Raw genomic sequence first — 21,284 nt, forward strand, 5'->3', positions numbered from 1 at the left:
TAGCTCCTGGTCGGCGGCGCTCGCTTGCCCTGCCAGACTCTGGCCAGCTGAACTCACTGCGCTGCCCATTGAGCCCCTGAGGGGCCCACTTAAGCCACTGTGGGCAAACATGGGTGGGGCCACCACAGAAACTGCAGTCAAACCCATTTGGAGCCCACTTTTAAACCATCTGGGGCCTACTTGGCCTTGCTGGCTGGGAAATGTCATGACATCACAGAGGCAGCGCGGCTCACTCTCCACACCAGGAGGGGGTTTGGAAACAGGTCTTCCTTTGGGTTTAGGGCTCCAGTTTCATCATAGCACCACAGTAAGGTTTGAGGGGATTACAGTGAAACAAAAGAGTCATTTCCAAACAGGCTGGTGTCTGTTGGTGCAGAGAGCTAGTTTGTGCACACCTGCTTCATCCGTCTTTCACACCTGGACAGTAGGACTGTCAGCCTCAGCCCAGCGCAGGACCGGCTTTGTCCATCAGGTTGTTCAGTCTGTGGGTCTAATACTGTTGCTGCAACACAAGAATGTAAACCTTTAGGATGTGGACTGAGTGGCCTGTCTGTAGAGGATGTGTTTGAGGCAAAAACAGGAGCTATTCAAACTGTATGCAGTTCAGTCTTCTTACCAAAATGTCTGTGTGTGTGTGCGTGTGTGTGTGTGTGTGTGTGTGTGTGGGGGGGGGTGATAAAACATTTGACATGATGCAGTGTTTCCCTCAGAATTATATTCTGGGAGCTCTGAACCTTTTTTCTTCAATGATTTGTGATCTTCACTGGTGTCCATGGATTACATGAAATCTTTCCACCTTTATCCACCTTTGTCATGGTAGGGGGAACACCTCAATGTAGGGGGGGGGGGGGTCATCTGGACCCCGTAGGATAGCACAAGGGATAGATCTGGCACTTGGACAAGAGTAGAGCAATGCTAGCTTTGAGCTGTAGTGTCTGGTTTTAAGTCTTTTTGTGATGAAATGGAGTCATAAAGTCATGAAAGTAGCTTCATTTAGCTAGAAATGAGACAAATACAGTTTGTTGCATTTAGAGTTTCTTTAATGTTCAGAGCTGATCGCTTTGGTTCTTAGACTAATGAAGTGATCCAGAGCAGTTCTGCAGGTGTCGTTGTAAACGTTTGATTTAACATCATTCATCAGCATCTGGTCCAGATGTCCTGTGGTGGTTACTGGTTCCGGTAATCCTCACATGCACATCATGGCTGCATGGTGGATGCTCTTCTCCTGACTTCCTAACCAAACTCACTCAGGACTCAAACAGACATGTGTTTCCACATGGAGGCGCTGTGGCAGCACTAACACGCATGAAGCTTTGTTTCTGTCTGAACCTGGACTGGAGGAGAGCGCACAGCCTGTTGGTGGACTGCTAACGTCTGTCGATTTGATTTCTGTCTACAAGTCTGACAGCCACTCTGTCTCCACGTCCAGGACCTGAACACCGAGCTCCACCCAGGTAAAGAACTCGTCAGCCTGTGGCTCTTCCCAATTTTTTTTCTTGTTACTGATTTGTGAATCAAGAATAAAAGCTCTACTGCTGATCTGAAAGCTGCTGTTTATCCTGATTTAAGTAAAGACTGGCTGTTGAAAGTCCTTTTTAGTCGCACAGGGAGCCCCGCCCACATGTGTGACAGACAGCCTGGGTCAGGTGTGCTTCACAGTCAGGGTCCAAGCTTTGCAAACAAACACATTCAAAGGAACATTTTAGTAGAAAACACAGAATCTGCCAATCACAAGTCTGTGATTTGTTCGTTCGGTGTCGATCAGTTCAGATCACTGCATCGCTTTAGAGAACCTCTATCTTTCTAATAGGACCAATTTTTGGGATTTGAAAAAAGACTCATAATTACAAATCCCTCACACTGTATGTGTGAGCCCACCATAGGTTATTATGGGATGCAGACTGCAAAGCTTCCATCAATTTTTAGGATCAATGAGCGTTTGGGAAAAATGAGTTTTTTTCCTGGATTTGTTCTTCAGTTAGTCGTTGAAATGATGATTCATTTGATACACTGCCTTTTCTTTGGGCTATCATAACTCTTGCACTTGTATTTTCTCCTCAGCTGGGATGTACCAAGCACCCCCCCAACTCCCAGAGAAGCTGCCCTTCATCCCACCAGCCCAAGTAAATGCTCCTCCAAAGAGCGAGCACAGCAAGGAAGCCAAAAAAGGTCTGGCATCTTAGCAGGATGAGGACGGAGAAATTCAGTTTTACCGTGAATTCTGTGGGCTTCGGCTTTGAAATCATGTGAAATTTAGAAAAACTGTGGGTTTTATTGTAAGTGGGAGAGAAAACAGCGTGTTTACTGCTGGCCATGTCCTTCATCAGTATAGAGGTGCTGCTGTGAGGAAGCATGAACGGCCTTCGCTCTGGAAAAGCTGTAGATGACTCACGCTGAGCAGCAGATCTCACAGTTTTAGTCCAGTTTCTCAGTTCTGTATGCTGACACACCACCTCTTCATTGTAAAGGAAGTGTGTTAATGACCAGAATGGACCAAAGTGCATTGAAAGCATTCCTGCATGTAAGGGTGCAGTTTCTGAGCCGTATGACACATTTCCCTGCTCCCACACCCTTCATTCAAAACTCTGTTAGTCCCTATCAGGTGTCTGCAGAGCTGAAGAGCACATTTGAGAGCACTGACAGAAAAGAATGGTGTGTTCTTGAGGATCACAGGTGTGACTGACCTTTTTAAGAAAGATCAGTGTCACCGTGAAGAAAGTCCCGAGTGTTCTAGAAACGATGAGGCTCGACTCACCCAACTGGACAGCAACTGAGTACACTGCAAAGTAAACAGTTAGAGTAAAGAAACAGAAGCTGAGTGTGAGGGCGGAGCTAGCGTTACACACTCCTCCTCCATTCACCCTAACAGCAGCTTGAAGATCACTGCTCAGCCACTTTCTCTGAATCAGTTCATTTTTAATGGGATGTGTGTCCGATCATGGAATTTGGATGTCCTCTCTCTTACAGCCACCTTTGCTATAGAAATCAGTGTTGAGCACGACCAGCAAACAGGGAGGAGTCAGGTGGTGTCCATGGCAACCATAAACCCCAACTCCATTCGAGAGAGAGGTCTGAAGGTGTTTGACGACGGTCGGAAGTGTGTGTTTGCACTGCAGTCAGGCACTGTTGGACAGATGACCCCCACACAGGTGGACGAGCTTCTGCTGCAGGCCGCAGAGAGGAAGGTGCCCACTGAGGTGCAGTACCACCAACCTGTGTACTCGACGCCATACTCAGGGACCAGCAAGCCCACTGATGGAACACAAACACAGAGGCGCAGGGATGGATGCCAACTTATGGAGGAGGAAACTCCATGCATGCAACCCTTACAAGAACAGGAAGCCCCTTCAAAACTCCAACTGCACCTTAGAGCTCAAAAATCTGGGCGTGAGGGTAAACGACCTTTGTCAGACGTTACCCAGCATTCAAAGTTTAATGGGAATTTAACTTCCAATACAAACTGTGATGACACGATTCCAAAAAGACCCACCTTCATGCAAACAAGAGCGAGCGCCACAGCAGCTGCTCCAGTGTGCGTCACAGCCAGGTCTGAGTTGGCGCCCGGACCCTCACAGCCAGAATCCACATCTTCAGATCCCGGCCCCCTCAGAACCCATCCACACGCTGACGATGTCCATGCTTCTGTCAGCACCCAGTCTGAATCCGTCACAATGATCTTCATGGGTTATGAGAACGCAGAGGAGAACGAGGACGGCGTTCAAGCTGAGATAGTCATTATAGGACACAGTGATGATGATGATGATGATGAAGATAACCATGAAACTCAGACTGAGGAGGACGTCTCATACCATCCAGAGGGATACCGAAGTAAGATTTACCAACCTAAAGTGTCTGAAGCCAAGATTGGCGCGGTCGTTTCCACAGACACCATCTGGGATGATCCTGAACCCCACAAGCCAACCTTCACCCACAGACCAGGAAGACGGAGCGCCTGCAGCCAGAGACAGGGAAGGGAGGACTCAGCAAGCCCAGCCACAACAACATGGAGAAGGTGAAGCTCTGCTCAGCTTCTCAAGACTGATCGCTCTGAACAGCAACCAGAAACCTGCCTTCAAGAACTGGACCTTTAACTTCTGAACAGCTTTGCTGCCCCCTCCTGTCCACTTTAGCTCATAACTTGAGTTCTGTGTTACTTCTGAACAAATCAAGGATTTATGTTACCTAATCATGTTGAAGTTATTTACAGGAGGATAATGCAAAAAGGGCGTTGTTTCTGGAGATCTTAGTTTGTCATAAAGTTCAGAGTAAAAGTATAAGTACTTAACTTTGACAGCGTAGATCCAAAATACCACACTGTTTGAATCAGTGACTTTTCAGTTCCTCTGTATGATAAAAAACAAATACATTTTTGAACTTTCACTGCAAAGGGCTCATAAAAGAGTTTATGCATTTGATGTTTGTAACTAGACTGGTGTAGGAGAGATACTGCCACATCTCAGAAAATAAAACCCTAAAAAGTAAATATCATGAGAAAGTTCTGTTTTGTCATTTATTTAAAAATTGAATCTTTACACAGAGATTGGAATATTTCATACATGTAGTTCTTGTATTTTTAATGATTATGACATACGTTTAACACAAAACAAAATAAAATCATTGTCTCAGAAAATTAGAATAAATCTGTGTCCCACACTAACCATCTGAGCAACCCAAGCAGCTGCAGAGGTCCTCTGGGTCTCTACATCGGCAGGCCACAGGCTCCCTGCTCCGCTCCATTCTGATGAATCCACTTCACACAAAGAGATCCATGAACGTCTTTGTTTGGATCCAAACTGTACGGCTGGATAGCTCCAACATTGCTCCCATTGCTGTAGCACCGCTAAGGTTGGGTTGCGGCTGTAAGGGGCTGTGAGCTCAACAGAGGCTCACTCCGCACCAACTTTCCCAAACTCGCCCACAACTCAGAGGCAAATTTCTGATGAACTTCTGCTGCTCTGCAGAAACTATGTCCTAGAAAAGGACACAGGTTTTTGGATTTTACCTAAAAGCAGCATCATCATAATAAAAAGACCGCTGGGAACGCTTTGATAGTAGATCAAATGATGATGGAGTGGGACTTTATTGACCTGCAACACAAAGCAAAATGCAGTGAAAAGTTCAATAATCACGTCCTGGTTTGCAGATTGGACTTTCTCTTTAAACGTTGGCACAGCTGTTTCATTTTCCCGGCCATTGAGGCTGCAGCATCTGCTCCACATCAGTACAGGGCCCCTCCTCTGCGACCCTGTCCAGTGCTCTAATGATATCAGCTGCAGTCATTGTATAGTTTCCTCTGTGACAGTCAATGCCGCATCAACACCATGCAGAAAAATAGGCCAACTGTCTGCGCTTTCCTCAATTACAACTTAACACGCAAACAATGACTTTAGATGTTGCTTCAACTGGCTGTCCAAATCCACGGATAGATCAGAAATCTTGTCTGCATCTGTGTTTCCTGTCATTTGCAAAGGCCTGACACTTTTCTGAACTTACAATCGGTGGCGGTTCAACACTAATTCACTCCACCGCCCAACCGCCTGCATCAAATTTGACAACGAGATCTTGTGTTCTCCATCTTTGTGTCCATTTTACACAAAAGATGCATGCATTTTATAACCTCGTATTGGGAGGGGTTAAACTCAGTCGCACTGAGGCCTAAATCTAAAACAGGCTTTAGGTTTTGGGCTGAACAACAAACATTTACTGAACACACTAAAGCTAAACTATTAAACCTTTAAAACTGAACTTTTTGATCATAAATATAAAAAAAAACAGGAACATTAATCCAGAATAAATCAAGTTAAACCTTAAATAATGTTTTATATTTCTCCATAAAACTAGATTCTGTTAAAATTATACAAATATGAAGATGCTGCAGAACAAAACAAAGCCTAGAAATATGAACATAACAAATCAAATAATTCTGTTTTCTTTGCTCTTATCGTTTTTTAGAGCTGGACTCCTGCATCATTTTTAGTAATGATTTCTTGGTGTTTGTCGTCCTGTGTGTCTTTGTGAAACGGATTCGATTTTTTAAAAACCTGTTTTCGTGAATATCATTTTTAGGTCTTATAAAACATTACAAAGTAAATCATAGAACTCATCACTGAATACTCCAAAATATTTGGCATTTTCCTAATTTTGTGAACGACCAACAGTAGAAATCCTCCAAAAACCTCCATCCATTCATAAACATCTATAGTTTATTTCTGATCTCATGAAGTGCAGCTGTTTTCCTGCATTACCTGCTGTCTGTATGTCAAATACTGACACCAACTAAACCACAGAAAAGACAGGTAATACATTTATGGAAAATAAAGACACGTCATCAAAATGTCTACAATAGTCAGTAAGTAATGACATTATGACAAATGTGAGAAAAAATAAAAGAAAACCTAAAACTGCTACTGCTTACAATCTCTGCTGCCTACATCATGTATGTTTTGACAAATTCCCACTGATGTCTGTGGGTAAACAGGGTTTGTGTTATATTTATTTGTCATATTTGTCAGCGTGAAGACTTGCCTACTGACGACAAAGGTTATGTTCTTTCAGCACTGCAACACGCTGCAAACACACCAGACAGCTTGTCGTCTGTGAAAAATAGGAGGATGACCCACTTTCTCTGAACAAGCAGGACTCTGCGTCCACGTTTCTCTTTCTGGACAGAGACATATTGGTAATCTGAAGGTGCCAAAGCACATAAACAAAGTAGCTCAGCCCTTAGCACATGATCAGGTTTCTATTGTGCCTTCCAGTGGACTCGATTGCAACAGCAGTTTCTTTTATAGAAATAGCTGCACATTTCTCTGCTTTACAAAATCATCTCATGGGCCGGATTAATCCTGTTAGCTGGCCTGATCCTGATTGCCTCCCCTGCTCTAAATGGTCTGTCCATCTGGGTCAGTCCATCACACCCTTCACAAGGAGAACAAGCCACAAGCAGTCATTGCTTAACAAGCTGTTGTTTACAGAAGATAATAGCAGAAAACTGAGAGGAAGGAAGCAATTTTGGGAAAAGAAGCACCAGCAACATGGATAACCACAGTCTTTAAAGGACTGCCAAGCAAAGTACATTGAAGAAATTGGGGGTACAACACAAGAAGTACACTAAGGCTGGAGCATCGAGAAATACAACACAGACTAATACAGGGCCTGGCCTACAATAGCTGCAGCCTTTATATTGAGCTAGCTGACCAGAGACGCTGTCGGAAGGCTTTACCTGGACTAAGGAGGAAAAGAACTGGATTATTGCTTAATGCCCCAAAGTCCTCTTTCCAAAGAACAGAAAGAGGAACATTTACATTTCATTTGCAAATCAAAGCCCCAGAGTAGAGAGGAAAATGATCCATGCTCCTAGAAGTTTCCACAGTTTGAGTGCCATTTCATCTGTCCACGTCGGTCCACTGGTTTGCTGAAGTCCAGTCAATGCAGACATCTACCAGGAAATGCTGAATCCCTTCCTGCTGACAGACTGAAGGGATCTTCTGTGGGACTTTGCCGATGGTGTCAAAGGCTGCTTCAATGACTGTGGTGTTCCTGTCACCGCAGCCTCTCCACCACATCCAGATCAGCTGGATTTCAGGAGGAAGTGCAGCTGATCTTTTTGTTTTTGCTTTACAGGTCATCAAAAAAACTTTAAAAAAATCAATATGCAGACTCAAGTCACTTGAAAATAAATATAAATAACATATATTTTCAATATTGTGTAAATATTAATGATAGCAATAAATCGTTTTAATTTAACATTTCACTTTCACATTTACATTTGTTGTTAACATTTTTACTTTTACATTTAGCATTTAATTCAGCTTGCTTTTTAATTACACATTTTGAAATTATTTATGACATAAAGAGAACAAATTGCAGCAAATATTAGAAAAGAAAAAATAGACGTGTGTGAGAAAATAAAAATAATTTTTTAACTTTTTAATTAATTCCTGTCTTTTTCAGATATATTGATATTTTTATCAAGGAGATTTTTTTTTGCTCTCTCTGTCTGCTTCAGGATAAAGCATTGAAACCTTGTCCTGCTTCATCTACGCAAAGTTCTCTGCATCCACATCCTCATGTCCTACATGCAGTGACAATGTTTGTCAGTGGTTTCCATGTCATCAAGAGACACAACAACATAAAGTTGTGTCATCTGCATAACTGTGAACATTTATGCGGCATCCCCTGATGACATCACCAAGTGGTAGCGTGTCAAGATTGTAAAATTGTAGTACTGAGTAAAGAACCTTGAGATACCCACATGTCAATCCATGCCTTATGGATGGACGTTTATAATTATTGACAATAAAATCTATCTGTGAAGTAAGATTTATGTCAATCAGTTATTTCAACTATGGTAAGTCAAAATACAAGTGGACGGTGTCAAAGGCTACATCAAGGTCCAACAAAACCAAGACTGATAGTTGCAACTGCAATCGTTAACAACTGTGAGCAGTGCCATTTCAGGGTTGAATCTACAGCTTCACTTACAATTTTTACAATTTTTCTAACATAACAAGTGTGGCCTCATAGAAGTTAAATATAACTTATGTCGTGATGTGCCAAAACGATCAACAGAATATTTTTTAAATTATATTTTGTAAGGCATTGTGGTGTCAAAGCCGTTTATGTTGTATTGTATGCCATGGTGAGCACAATTTAGTTTTTGGTTTTTAATTTTAATGAAGCGACTTCGTCATGAAGTTTACTGTTGATTTGCTAAACAAATGTCAATAGATTAACTTGAAGTTTCTAGGTAAATGGCTTATATAGCGCTTTTTCTACCTACAAGGCCCAAAGCACTTTACAGTCACAGACCCATTCACCCAGCCACGCACACATTTGATTTGATTTGATTTGAAATGGTTTATTTCAAGCAAATTAAGTAGAAATAATACACAACAGCAATATAATCATCAGTCATACATTCATACAGCAACTAATCAAACTTAGGATAATTAGACATATTAATAAATATTGCTTGAAAGGGAGTGGGAGGAAGCGAACTTATATAATCCCACCCCGTTATACTATAACCATTTTATTACATGATTTATCAATATCCGGTTCCCAGTTTTTATCAGACAGAATTAAAAATCATAAGATATCGATAAAGCACATGCCAAAGATGAATTACTTAAGTATTACGTCAAAAATAACTATTTTAGAAATCAACATGGTAAATGCAGATCAGTCATCTGAAATATATGCAGATTATGTTACTTATAAAAGCCATTCATATGAATAAAACGTAATACTATATCAGTAAAATAGACAACACTGTTTCAGGAATTTAATAGCAAAATTTCATCAAGTATCAAAAGTTAAAAACATGTGCAAAATTATGCTACATTAGGAAAGATTTTTGAATCAATTTATCAAGTTTTGGAGAAAGTGAAGTAATATCATTAAAAGTCAATCAATTTAACAATTTTCAATAAGTGATTAATCATTTGTTTTACTTTTTTTTAAAATATTTTTTTGTATTTTTTTGTATTTTTTTTTATAATAAAGTAATGCTGTAGGGGAAAAGTAAAAAGGGTCCATAACTGTCGATTGTCCAAGGTTGGTATTTCTTCTTTTACTGATAACAGCTGATCTCCTGGGTTCAAAACAGAGTTTCTAGTTCTCTTCACTGTTATCTCTGCAGACATTAGATTCAGTGTCAGACGATGGAGAAAGTGATGAATCCACGTGTCATATTTCTTGAAATTATTTGGCTCTTTGGTTTATTACTCCATGTTGTTTCAGACGACCGTGATCAAACACTTTTCAAAGTCTTTCATGGTGTTCACAACCACAACCTTGGCCCGGTCCTCTGGACCGAGTGGTTTGACGTAAATCCTGCAGCCTTTAACCCAAGTGTTCTCAATCTGCTTACGCTTCCTTCCTTCCATTCACACACTGATGGCGGCTCCGCTGCCGAACACTGGTGCCAACCTCCCACCAGAGGCAAGGTGGGGTTCAGTGTCTCAAACCTGCAATCTTACGATCATGGGTCGACCGCCCTACCGCTGCACCACGTGAAGACCGATGAACTGTAGATTGTACAAGAGGAAAACGCTGGTTGTTGATGCTTTAAGAAAATCTAGATAATTTTACTCAGGAGGAAACCAACATGAGTAAAATAAATACCCTCAATGGATCCAATCAGGGAGTTTGCATGTTCTCCTTGTGCACGTTAACCTAACAAGTAACTGGGATGGTTTCAGCAACCTCGGAACCCAAATGGGATTTAGAAAATGGACGGATGGATCCAGTCAAAAGGCTTCAGGAGCAAATGTACTCTGAAAAAAAAAAGCCCTGATGAATATTTGTACAACAACCTTCACATTGTTTAACAGTGTTGCATGAACTGAACATTAAAATAAAAGATCCTTTTAAAGACTGGAGACACGCACTGGAACAAAGTCCAGACCTCAACGCAGAGACATTTGTGTGGTAAGCTTTGCATGAAAGCGACAGCAGGTTTGTTCTGAAAGGGTGTCTGAAGAGGCGGGCAGCCGAGTGAGACAGAGCTGTTATTCTGGAGAAAATGGAAAAAGGACTGTCCTTGGTCCACTTTAGTTCCATTTCTGTGTCTGTAAAGCATTTTCAGAAAGGCTACAGAAAAGGGGAAAATGGAATCAGGCTGCAATTATCTGTACCAATCAGAAGTCTGAAAAAACATGGCAACAAATATTTTTTATAAGGCTGATATTAATACATGGTTTACACAGTGTATATTCTCATCAGTTTTTTGAGTGACTGGTACAAAGGGCCTAATCTTCATGTGGAGACAGTGTTCTGAACCTGAATCCCACGCTCGTAGGATCACATCTACATGAGCAGATTTCAGAGACAACAGCTCTTAGTGCTGGGATTTAGTTTTAGACGTACCAAGTTCATGTTTGTTTGTATATGAGCATGTGTCTTTGTGTGTGTGTGTGTGTGGGGTGAGTGGGTGTGATGATTCTTAGCTTTAACTACAGAAGCAGTTTCAGTTTAAAAGGCCATTTGTTGGGCGAAAGCTCCATGTGACGGTATTTATGTCTGGAACAACAAATGATTGATTGAAGGAGGGTTAGAAAAAGGATTGAAAACAGTGCAACTTCTAAAGGGGGCAATCATTCATCATTAGGTCCTTTTCCCTGGTAATTAGTTGCAATTAGCCCATCTGTACATACACTTTACTTGAAGGCCAGAAAGAAATATCTGGACTTCACCCTACGCAGTGTCTTTTTTGCATTTTCATTTAGAATGGAAAAACCAGCAACTTTGACAAAAACCTACAGCAAAGCCTGACAGGAAACACTAATGCTACATCACACTCAGAAACGCCTGTTTGAGCAACAGCTTCCAATGTAAAAACACGCATTTGTGCGGTTTGGGCTTCCACAATCTACAGTCTGAAGCTACATTCACACCGGCCCCAGCAACTTGTGTTCAAGTGGTCACTTTAAATGGAAAGTCTATGTAGACCCCAATCCGTTACCCGATCTGAGAGGCTTCGTTCACACCGGGCATGTGCTGCTCTTTTAAGAACTGGTATAGGTGGTTTCGTGAACGCTCAACCAGCTCGTGGTGTTCACACCAGACAAGCAGGAAGCAGCAGGGAGGGGCTTCTTTTTCCTGGGTTTTTCTACTGTTTACTGGCATTGACCTGAGAAAAAGGAGCCGGTTTAGCTCGTGCTGGTTTGCGGCGCCTTCCGTCCGTGAAACCAGGGTTCAACTCCGGGCTGCTCCCTGTTCCCTTCTCTACCTCTGCCGGTTCCAAGCCCGGTTTGAGAAGGTTGCGTCAGGAAGGGCATCCGGCGTAAAACATTGCCAAGTTTACCATGCGACTTGTTCGCTGTGGCGACCCCTGATGGGAGAAGCCGAAAGTGGAAGAAGACTAGCATTGACCTGAGACTTGGTATCATATCATTTCAGCAGGACACAAACCGCAATTATTAAATTCTCATCAATGTTGATGTTTACAGTTCAACTGGACGGCACTTCTGCGATTCAAACAGCACGCCACCCACACGTCACTGCCAAATCCCTGATTGGTCAAAGTTCAGCTGTTTTGCAATGCGGCAGTCAGGGGTTCAACTGGTTGAACTTCCATCGCGTGGTCAATGAACGCCTGATTTCTGCGTAGAGCCCAAGAACAGACATGAAAGCTGGCGTAACGACACGTAGAAGCAAGAGTTCTGTAAAAACAGAACACAAAAGAAGAGAGAAAAGAAATGAAATAGAAACGATAGAGATCAAGGCTGCACAATCCTGCAAATGACTTCAAGGGACTACAAATATTTTCTTCTTCCGTTTTGTTTGACGGCAGCTTATTACAAATTATACGAGGATATGCTTACTGGCACTTTATTAACACCATTAACACAGCAACACTATTGACGGAAAAATGGCTGCAGCAGCACCGTGACATCTCCTCAGGACTTCTCTTTTTTCTTGTTTTCAATGTATAAAACTCCAAGCTGTGGGCTGCCATTCCACCACGTATCTGTCACAAGAACAGGCAGACGGCTGGATCTAAATGCAGCAGGTTTATTGGCTCAGCGAAAAGTTCACAAAGCTATGTCAGGGTCAGGCAGGCAGGAGATGATAACAGGCATAAGATCATCAGGAGAGACGGGGTGGTTCAGTATTCTGGAGATGCTTCCCGGTGGTGACCAGCGGTTATTTTTCTTAGCTGCAGTCCAGTCGGGGAAAACTCTAAGTCGCTGAGAAAAACATAAATTTGTGTGGTCACGGAGTTTTCTGCTGCCTCAACAGCTCAGACAGACGTAAAGGAGGCAGAACTGACGGCCGCTGAAAGTTTACAATCTTGGAATAATCTTGACAACAAATCCAAATAAAATTGCTTAACTGCAATGTTGGCCACAAAGAGGAAGTGACATAATATTTGCGCATGAGGGGACCAATCAAGTAGCCGTTAAGCTAGATTCACACCGGCTGCGTCGTCTCGCATTTAAACGGCCACTTTTCATCGAAAGTCTATATAAATGCGTTAACCCGAATTTTGGACTTCTGAGAATAGAACGCTTGTGTTCACGCATCGCTACGCATGTTGTTAGGTCCAGTCATGGGCTCTACATACAGAACAGGCGGTCATTGATCGTGAGACCAAAGTTCTCGGCTCTAACCAAGCCGCTTAACTGTAAGCAATCAGGGACTTGGATTTAGTAGTGACGTTTCGGGAGCGATCTTTTCAAAACACGACAATTGAAAACATGATCACGATGGAGAAATGAGTAATTGGGCCTCATCTGGCTCCTATGTAAGAAATGAGAGAATTGTGGTTTTGCCTCATTGTAAGTTGTTGTTTCATTTTCTAAACATCAACTGACTCTCTCGCCAAAAAACTTCCATCACCTCAGAGCAGAAGGGGGCAGGCTGCTGTTTGGCTGTTTAAAGAGACGGGGACAAGAAAGTTAAGCTGGAGGTTGAAAGAGAGAGTTCATCCAGCGACAGAAAAGGCAAATGCAGGAGCTGTACCTGTGCACAGCGGGCACGGGTGCTGAAATGTATGTCCTTCACTGTATGAGCTCCAATCGGCCTGATGAAAGAGCCAAATAAACAGAAAGAGGAGGCTGTCCCACAGTGGACACTGTTGACATGCAGCTGGAATGACATGAATTCACTGATATTAAGACAGATTTCACAATTAAGAAACAATCAAAAATGAGAGAGGGGAAGTTCTTTTTTCATACCAGTGGTTTCACACATTCTGGTTGTCCTGCACCCAGCGTGACTGACTGAGCTGCTGCAGGGATCCAGATCCCCTTTGGACCTCTGCAGAGGTGCTGGGTTCCACATCCAAACACAATAAACAATGAAAAACACCAGGGGACAACACACAGCATTTTGGGACGGACGGCTGTGTACTGATGTGTTTGAGCACAAACTTGAGGCTTCTGAGCAGTACGATCAGGTTTTGGAGGAGCTGCTCACAAAACAAATAATGTTTTTGTATCTGAAAGAAGTGCTGTATAGACACCCAAAAAGCTGAAATGTATTTATCCAGTGTTGCCCGAACAGCTACGTGTTCCTCTGAAAAACACGTCTGCTCCTCTGACGCAGCTCTGACACACGAGCAGGTGGTGCAGATCAGCCCTGCTGGGGGACTGCAAGCATGAGAACAAGATTAGTGTTCCATCAGAGACAGCTCAAATATTGGCTGCCTCCAGCGGACTCCCACCTCCCTCCTTCAAGCAGCCGTCCAATCAGATGCAGAAGCAGCCCGGCAGAGCTGCCAGTACAGGGATGCACTCAGAAACACAGCAGTGGACTTTGCTTTAGCCTGCCACTTTGTTTCAGGTAGGTCCATTCACTCGTTTCACACATGCACCTGCACAGATTTCCTCTGCAGTGTGTCCGCCAACGCTGCTTCAAGGATTTCAGCTGCTGAACTCCAGAGATCAGGGGGCTTTGTGTTGATTTGAAGGAGGGATGCTGCTCAGCTCACAGCAGAGGACTGTCATTGATGCTGCACTGGCCGTCTATTCCTAGCTGTCGGTTTAAGAGGGTCTAGATGCTGCGTGTATTTTTTATTTTATAAGATTAGAGGCTTGGTAGGTAAAAACTTCACTCCTGGTTCTTTTTTGCTTTTCCCTCCTTTCCTGAGGTCTAGATGCTGGACAGGAGCTTCAGAGGCAGCTGCTAAAATAGATACTTTGGAAATGACATGTTTTACGTTTACATATTTTTTCATAAAAAGAAAAGTGAGAACAATCAAATTCTTGTGGGATGTTTTTATAAAAAATTATGTAAGCATCATAATTATAAACAAACATTTTCTGTGTCACACTTCCGATCTTCAGGGTTCACTTATTTCTGCTATGTCTTTGTGCATTAGTCTTATATATATTTATATCCTAATGTTTTTGACTAATAATACTCGTATTTCAAATTATTCAAGTATAACATTTACTTCTTTGTAAAAAAAATAACTGCAGATTTTTTGTGCTTTTGCAGCCTTTAATTTCTGACAAGAGAAATAGTTTAAAAAAAAAAAAAGCTCGACTCCCCAAAGCCAAAGTGCTGATGTTCTTCCTCCTCTTAGTGATGTGTGAAGGTTTCAGTGTAAAGTGCAGTTTCTCTCCAAACTGTGGGCTGTCAGATTTGATGTTTACAGCTTTTTATTCTGCATAAAGGACTGATGATTCCTGCAAAGAACTAGCCTGTTGACCATCCAGATGTTTTACCTTTAAAATGATTATTATCATTCATGGGCATTTAAAAAAAACCTGATCCGTCTATCCTGGTTCATGTCAATTTTAAGACCTAAGTCTTTTTATGTGCAGGCCAATGAAACTTGCCCCAACAGTTTACAGTCTAGACCAGGGGGCTCAGAATCCAGGCTGTGAGGGCCGGTGTCCTACATGTTTTCAACCAACAGGAGCCGTCGAAGCTCCTTATTGGCTAAACACACCTGATCCAGGTTATCAGCAGCAGATTTTTCTGAAAACCAGCGGGAGGCCTGAAGTTTGGCACCCCTGGTCTAGACCCTATGAAGCAGCAATGTCCCATCTTGACATCTGTTGGCCCGTTGTCTTACAGTGGGGCAATAAAGGGTTTGGTCAGCCAACAGTTGTGCTTGTTCTCCTACTTAAAGGGATGGGGGGCATTTAATGTTCATCATAGGGATTCTTCAACCATAAGGGATAGACTACAGGAATTCCAAAAATCACATTTTTAAAGAATATTTTTTATGGTGGAAGACAAGAACTTGGTCAGTAACTGAAATTCTTATTTATACAATGGTCCCTTACAAAATTGTGGTTCATCTTTCTGGCTGTTTTGCTTGTTTTTTAGGCGAATTTTGCATGCTTTTTTTTTTTTTACAGCCCAGTGTGTTCTGCATCCTGATTGACTGTTAACCTTTTCAGTCAATACTATCTGTGCTGTGTCTCCTGTAAAAAATGAGATTAGCTTGTTTCATTTCTGAAAATGTTCAAGTCTGTCTGAGAAAAGTGTGCAAAGTGTGTAGTGAGAAGTTCTATCGCCTTAAAACATCTGTGATCCACGTCACAGATTTCACCTATCATGGGTTGTTTATGGATCGTAACGATAAATGAGAGAAAACTGCGAACCCTTAGTTGTCAATGACACAAGCCAAACGTTTTCTGTGAGTCTTCACAAGGTTGTTTCATGCCGTTGCTGCTATTTCGGTCCATTCCTCCCCACAGATCTCCTCTAGAACTGTGATGTATCAGGACTGTCACAAGCCAACACAAACTTTCAACTCCCTCCAAAGATTTTCTGAGGTTGGGATCTGACTAGGCCACTCCAAGACCCTGAAATGCCTTTTATGGAGCCACTCTGTCATTGCCCAGGGGTGTGAGTGGGATCAATGTCACGCTGCAAGAGCAGCCCCATTTCATCTTTAAGGGCCTTTCTGATAGAAGAAGGGCTTTATGAGTGGAATCCTGGATTAAAAGGTATGAAGGGGTTAAGTCTGTGTATTAATAATATTACAGGCCTCTCATTTTTATGTGGGAGAAATTGCACTATTAGTGGCTGACTATTCATTTAGCCCCTCTGTAAAATATTTGAGAAGTTTGATGTTTGGAATGAAATTCACATCAGTATCCAAGATAAAGGCTACGCTATGCATTCTTGATTCATCTAAATCTTTTCTTCTGAATTTGATTTTGGAAGAAAAAGATGTGCATTAGTTTTAGGCAAAAATCCCATGAAATCCTGCTCTTCTGATTGGTGTTTGAACCTTCTAGCAGTACTTACAGCTTGGTATCAAAACAGAATTGAAGCTGTGTTTTGAGACTTATCGGAAACAGCAAAACAAAATGAGATTTTCACTCTGATGACTGTCCTTTAAATCAACACAACCTATTTGCAGAGACAGATTCAGCGTAATGGTATCCTTTATTAAATAAATACCAATACTAAGGTAACCCTCTGAGTCAAAACTGCTTTTAGAATTTAGAATCTCATTTTTCCTTGTTATACCATGGTCTGGGTGAATACTCGATTCTGATTGGCTGCTGGGTGTACATTAAAACGTGATAAACCACAGTGATAACCGCACGTTGAAAAAAGAAGTTCCGGTCACCTAGCTTAAATGTTTCGTATCACTGCGCCGGCTTCTTTAAAACAACTTTTTGCTTCATAATTTGAGCAAAAACAAGCGGTAAGATGTGAACTTTCTCTCTGAACTGATGCTTTATTCAACCCATCGGAAAGATCAGCATATATATATCGCCGAATCTTGACTGCAGCGGTGGTTTTGTGCGACGCAGACAATTTGTTACTGGGTGCGGCTAACAAATAGTCCGCTTTTTGTGAGAAAAGTGATCCAAATCGGAAAAAAACAAGAATTAAGGACTAAAAATTGGTTAATATGTATTGCTTTTGTAACTCACCATGGAACAAGCGAGTTAATGGCCTTCAAAGCGTGCATTATTACTTTTTAATGCACTTCGCGTTGGATGGTTCAGGCTTCCACAGCGTGCGTTAAAAAGTAATAATGCACACTTCGTCGTCCATTAACCCTTACTTATTTGCTGGATTAGCTTCCGTTGTCTCCATTGACAAAAGCTTAAGCCAGTGGTCCCCGAACTGGGGGGCCAGGGGGGCGCGGTGGAGTTTAGAAACAAAGGATTTGTTTGTTTGTGTCAGTGTGGGGGGGCTCGAAAATATTCTAATCTTCAGAAAGGGGGGCCCTGTAGAAAAAGTTTGGGAACCACTGGCTTAAGTTAACAGTTCGATCTAACATGTAAGTTTGAACAACATATTTTGTTAACTTTCTAATGATAAAACTGACACATGACTAATTACCAACAGCTGAATGGTGCTGGTCTCCACTTCATCAGCATGAGCACAGTGAAAGGATTGTGCTGCTCAACCTTCACAGTGTTTTTTTAGAAAAAGGAGGGTTCTTAGACAGAAATTTGAACATGAATGTGCGATACCTACAAACTCCCAAGGCGAACTTGTGTGGTTGCCGAAACAGACTGAGCGCCATGGTAACCATCAGCAGGCCTGGCACTTACTGCAGTGCTCAGCTGTCACTTCATCCACCTCCCCCACATCGCTTCATCAGCAGACTGCTAGATGTGATTGGAACCAAAACCGCATTCAAACTGTGTGAAAAACTCTTGATAGAAGCAGAAAAGCCAAACCTGAAACTATATAAACAAAACAGGGTTCATGTTAATCACATTAAAAAAATCTCCATGTGTGTACGAATCTCTACCAGCGAGAGCCTCCATCACAAACCAACAATCTTCTCTACTTATGCATCGTTAAGCCATTTTACATCCCAACAAAACCAGATGACCAAACTGCTAATGGACTATTGAGTAGGCTGTGCAAAGAGGCGCCTGAAACAATCCAGCACATAACTGCAGGGTGTAAGATGCTGTCAGGGAAAGCATACATGGAGCGCCACAATCAAGTGGCTGGAACATGTGTGCAGAATATGAACTGGAAACCCCAAGGTCAAAATGGGAAACACCTCTGAAGGTGGTAGAGAATGAAAGGGCAAATATCCTGTGGGACTTCCAGATCCAGACTGATAGAATGGTAATAGAGAACCAGGCATTGTAGTGGTGGATAAAGAACAGAGGAAAGCCGTTGTGGTGGATGTGGCAAAAGCAGTACCCATGGAGGGGTCTGATATTTTCCTCTTATGTCCACTGTGAGAGACATCATCTAAAACTATCTGGAAATCCCATTGGAGGATTTTTCAAATTATTTATTGGTCTGCTACTGCTACAAATAAGCATTTGAACCCCCGTCTATCAGCTAGAATTCTGACCCTCAGAGACTTGTTAGTCCACCTTTAAATAGTCCACCTCCACTCCACTTATTCTCCTAAATCAGAAGCACCTGTTTGAGGTGGTTAGCTGGATAAAGACACCTGTCCACCCCATACAAGCAGTAAGACTCCAACTACTAACATGGTCCAGACCAAAGAGCTGTCCAAAGACACCAGAGACCAAACTGTAGACCTTCACAAAGCCGGAAAGGCCTACGGGGCAATTACCAAGCAGCTTGGTGAAAAAAGATCCACTGTTGGAGCAATTCTTAGAAAATGGAAGAAGCTAAACATGACTGTCAATCTCCCTGAACTGGGGCTCCATGCAAGATCTCACCTGGTGGGGTCTCAATGGTCCTAAGAAAGGTGAGGACTCAGCCCAAAACTACATGGGAGGAGCTGGTCAGTGACCTGAAAGGACACCCGTTTCCATTGTTACTGTTGGTAATCCACTAAGACGACATGGTTTGAAATCATGCATGACTCAGAAGGTTCTTCTGCTTAAACCATCACATGTTTCAGATGATGTCTGTCACAGAGAACATATGCTGAAAATGTCAGACTCCTCTATGATTTCTAAGTGGGAGAACTTGTAAAATTATTGGGTGATCGACTTCTTCTTTGCCTCACTGTATATATGTACTGTATATAGCCAAAGCTTTATCCACACTGATTGGTTTAGTGTTGCAAGTCCTTCCTCTGTTCCCAAAAGGAGAGTAAACATTTCTAATAAGAAAGGTAATAATTATAATAGTGATGATTTCCTGATCATGCTCCACAGATTACCAGGACAAAGACAATACAGGCAGGTGCTTTTATCTGATCCTGTGTTGTGCTTCAAAATCCAGTATGTGGGAGAGTGCTGTTGGGTACAGAGTGAATGCGACTCTGAGAGAGGTGGGACTTTGTCATGATCCTGCATGCAGCTTATCTTATGGTGTGTGGGAGTCAGACACAGTCCTTTGCCTTACATAAGAGCGTATAAAATGTCTTCTTATTCGAGTGCCTTTGATGTGCTTTCTCTTTTAATGCTGAAAGTCTCTGCGGTAAACATCTAGTCCCCTCAGCAACAGCAGTAACATTGCTCCCACTGCCAGATTCCTGTACGCACATCTGAATGAGTGTCTCTGCACAGATTATGTAACTGCTATGTTTGGTCTCTCCCATTATGCTCAGCACCTTCCAGAAAGACTTGCCAAAGTCACACAAGCACTATTATTTTCACAATAAAACTGTGAAGTGCTGCTGCAGTCTTCTTGTGAGTCCATAATAACAGTGTGGTGATCATTACCAAACAATACAACAGAACTCTTCTGCCAAATACCTTTCTGTCAAATTACTAAGAATCTAACTCCTCTTTTTTTCTTTTTTTGGATGTGAGGCACCAAAAGAAAGAAGTTGGAACACCCACTCACATCATTTCCACCTGAAATGTCTTAAACCACACACAGGTGTTTTTACACCAGGTGGGTGTTGATGAATGTGGTAAAAAGAAACTTCTTGTCAAAAACCTACAGCACCTGGGGGGTGCTTGTTGACCCTGTCCTGTGGGGGGGGCTGACTGGGCGCGGGGGCCTGGACTTGCTCCGAGGGGGGGGCGGGCAGCGCTTCCTGGCTCCTCTCTCTATGTGAAGGGTGGGTGGTGTGGGGCCTGGGGTGTCGGCGCCTCGGGGGATGGGACCCGTGGGCTGAGGGGACCTGGGCCCTATGCAGCCCCCCCAGCGCAGCGGGCTGGTTGGGCTGGGGCTGCGCTCTCTGTCCCCCCATGCCTCCTTGCTCTCTGGCTCTGGGGGCCCCGTGGCGGTCCTGCTGGCCCTGGCCTGGTTGGCGGACGTGATCGGCCCGGGGGGCGGTTGTTCTCTGCCTGCTGCTGAGTGCCGTTGGGGGGTTCTGGCTGGCTGCTACAGCAGCTGTGGCGGGGGTCTTGGTGTGGGGATGCCTGGGCGCTCTCCCTCCTTCTTTTCACATTCCACCATCTATTTTAGAAGAACATAAACACTCACCTGAGCACAGGTGTTAGCTCACCTTTGCACTAATAATTTGCTTGATTGATTGAATGAAATATTTCACACTAGTTGGTTTGAAGGCATAAGTATGCATGTGTGAAAACACCCAGCAACTTGTGGCTTTATGCTGCTTCGTGATTTTACCCCCCCCCCTTATATGATCACCCTCCTATCCCCCCCCCCCCCCCCCCTCTCTAATATCCCTCTCTCTTCTTCCCTCCTTTCCTTTCCAGTCCGGTCCAACACAAAAAATTTTGATTAAAATTAATAAAGTTTGGCCTCGATTACAGAAAGGGTTTATTCAAACGTACCTTTGGTTTGTCTGAAGTTTAATAACCCCTATTGTTAAAGTAAAATATGTCCAACACAAGAGGCCGTCAGTTCTCATCTATTTCCCCAGCTGTTGGACAGGAAAAGTAAAAAAAAAAAAAAATACTATTATGAGCTTCCTTTTTCAATTGACTATATTTAAATGTTTAACATTTTCACAATTTTATGTTTCTTTAGATGCGTTCATCCTTTAT

General features: G+C 42.7%; 1 protein-coding gene across 1 annotated transcript in view; it reads left to right on the forward strand.

Moving 5' to 3' along the window:
• Positions 1 to 21,284, forward strand: part of palmdb (palmdelphin b) — a 51,256-nt gene that overhangs the window by 22,520 nt on the left and 7,452 nt on the right.

This window comes from Oryzias latipes, chromosome 20 (assembly GCF_053564925.1).
Source record: "Oryzias latipes strain Hd-rR chromosome 20, Olatipes_Hd-rR_3.1".
In the NCBI taxonomy this organism is placed as follows: Eukaryota; Metazoa; Chordata; class Actinopteri; order Beloniformes; family Adrianichthyidae; genus Oryzias; species Oryzias latipes.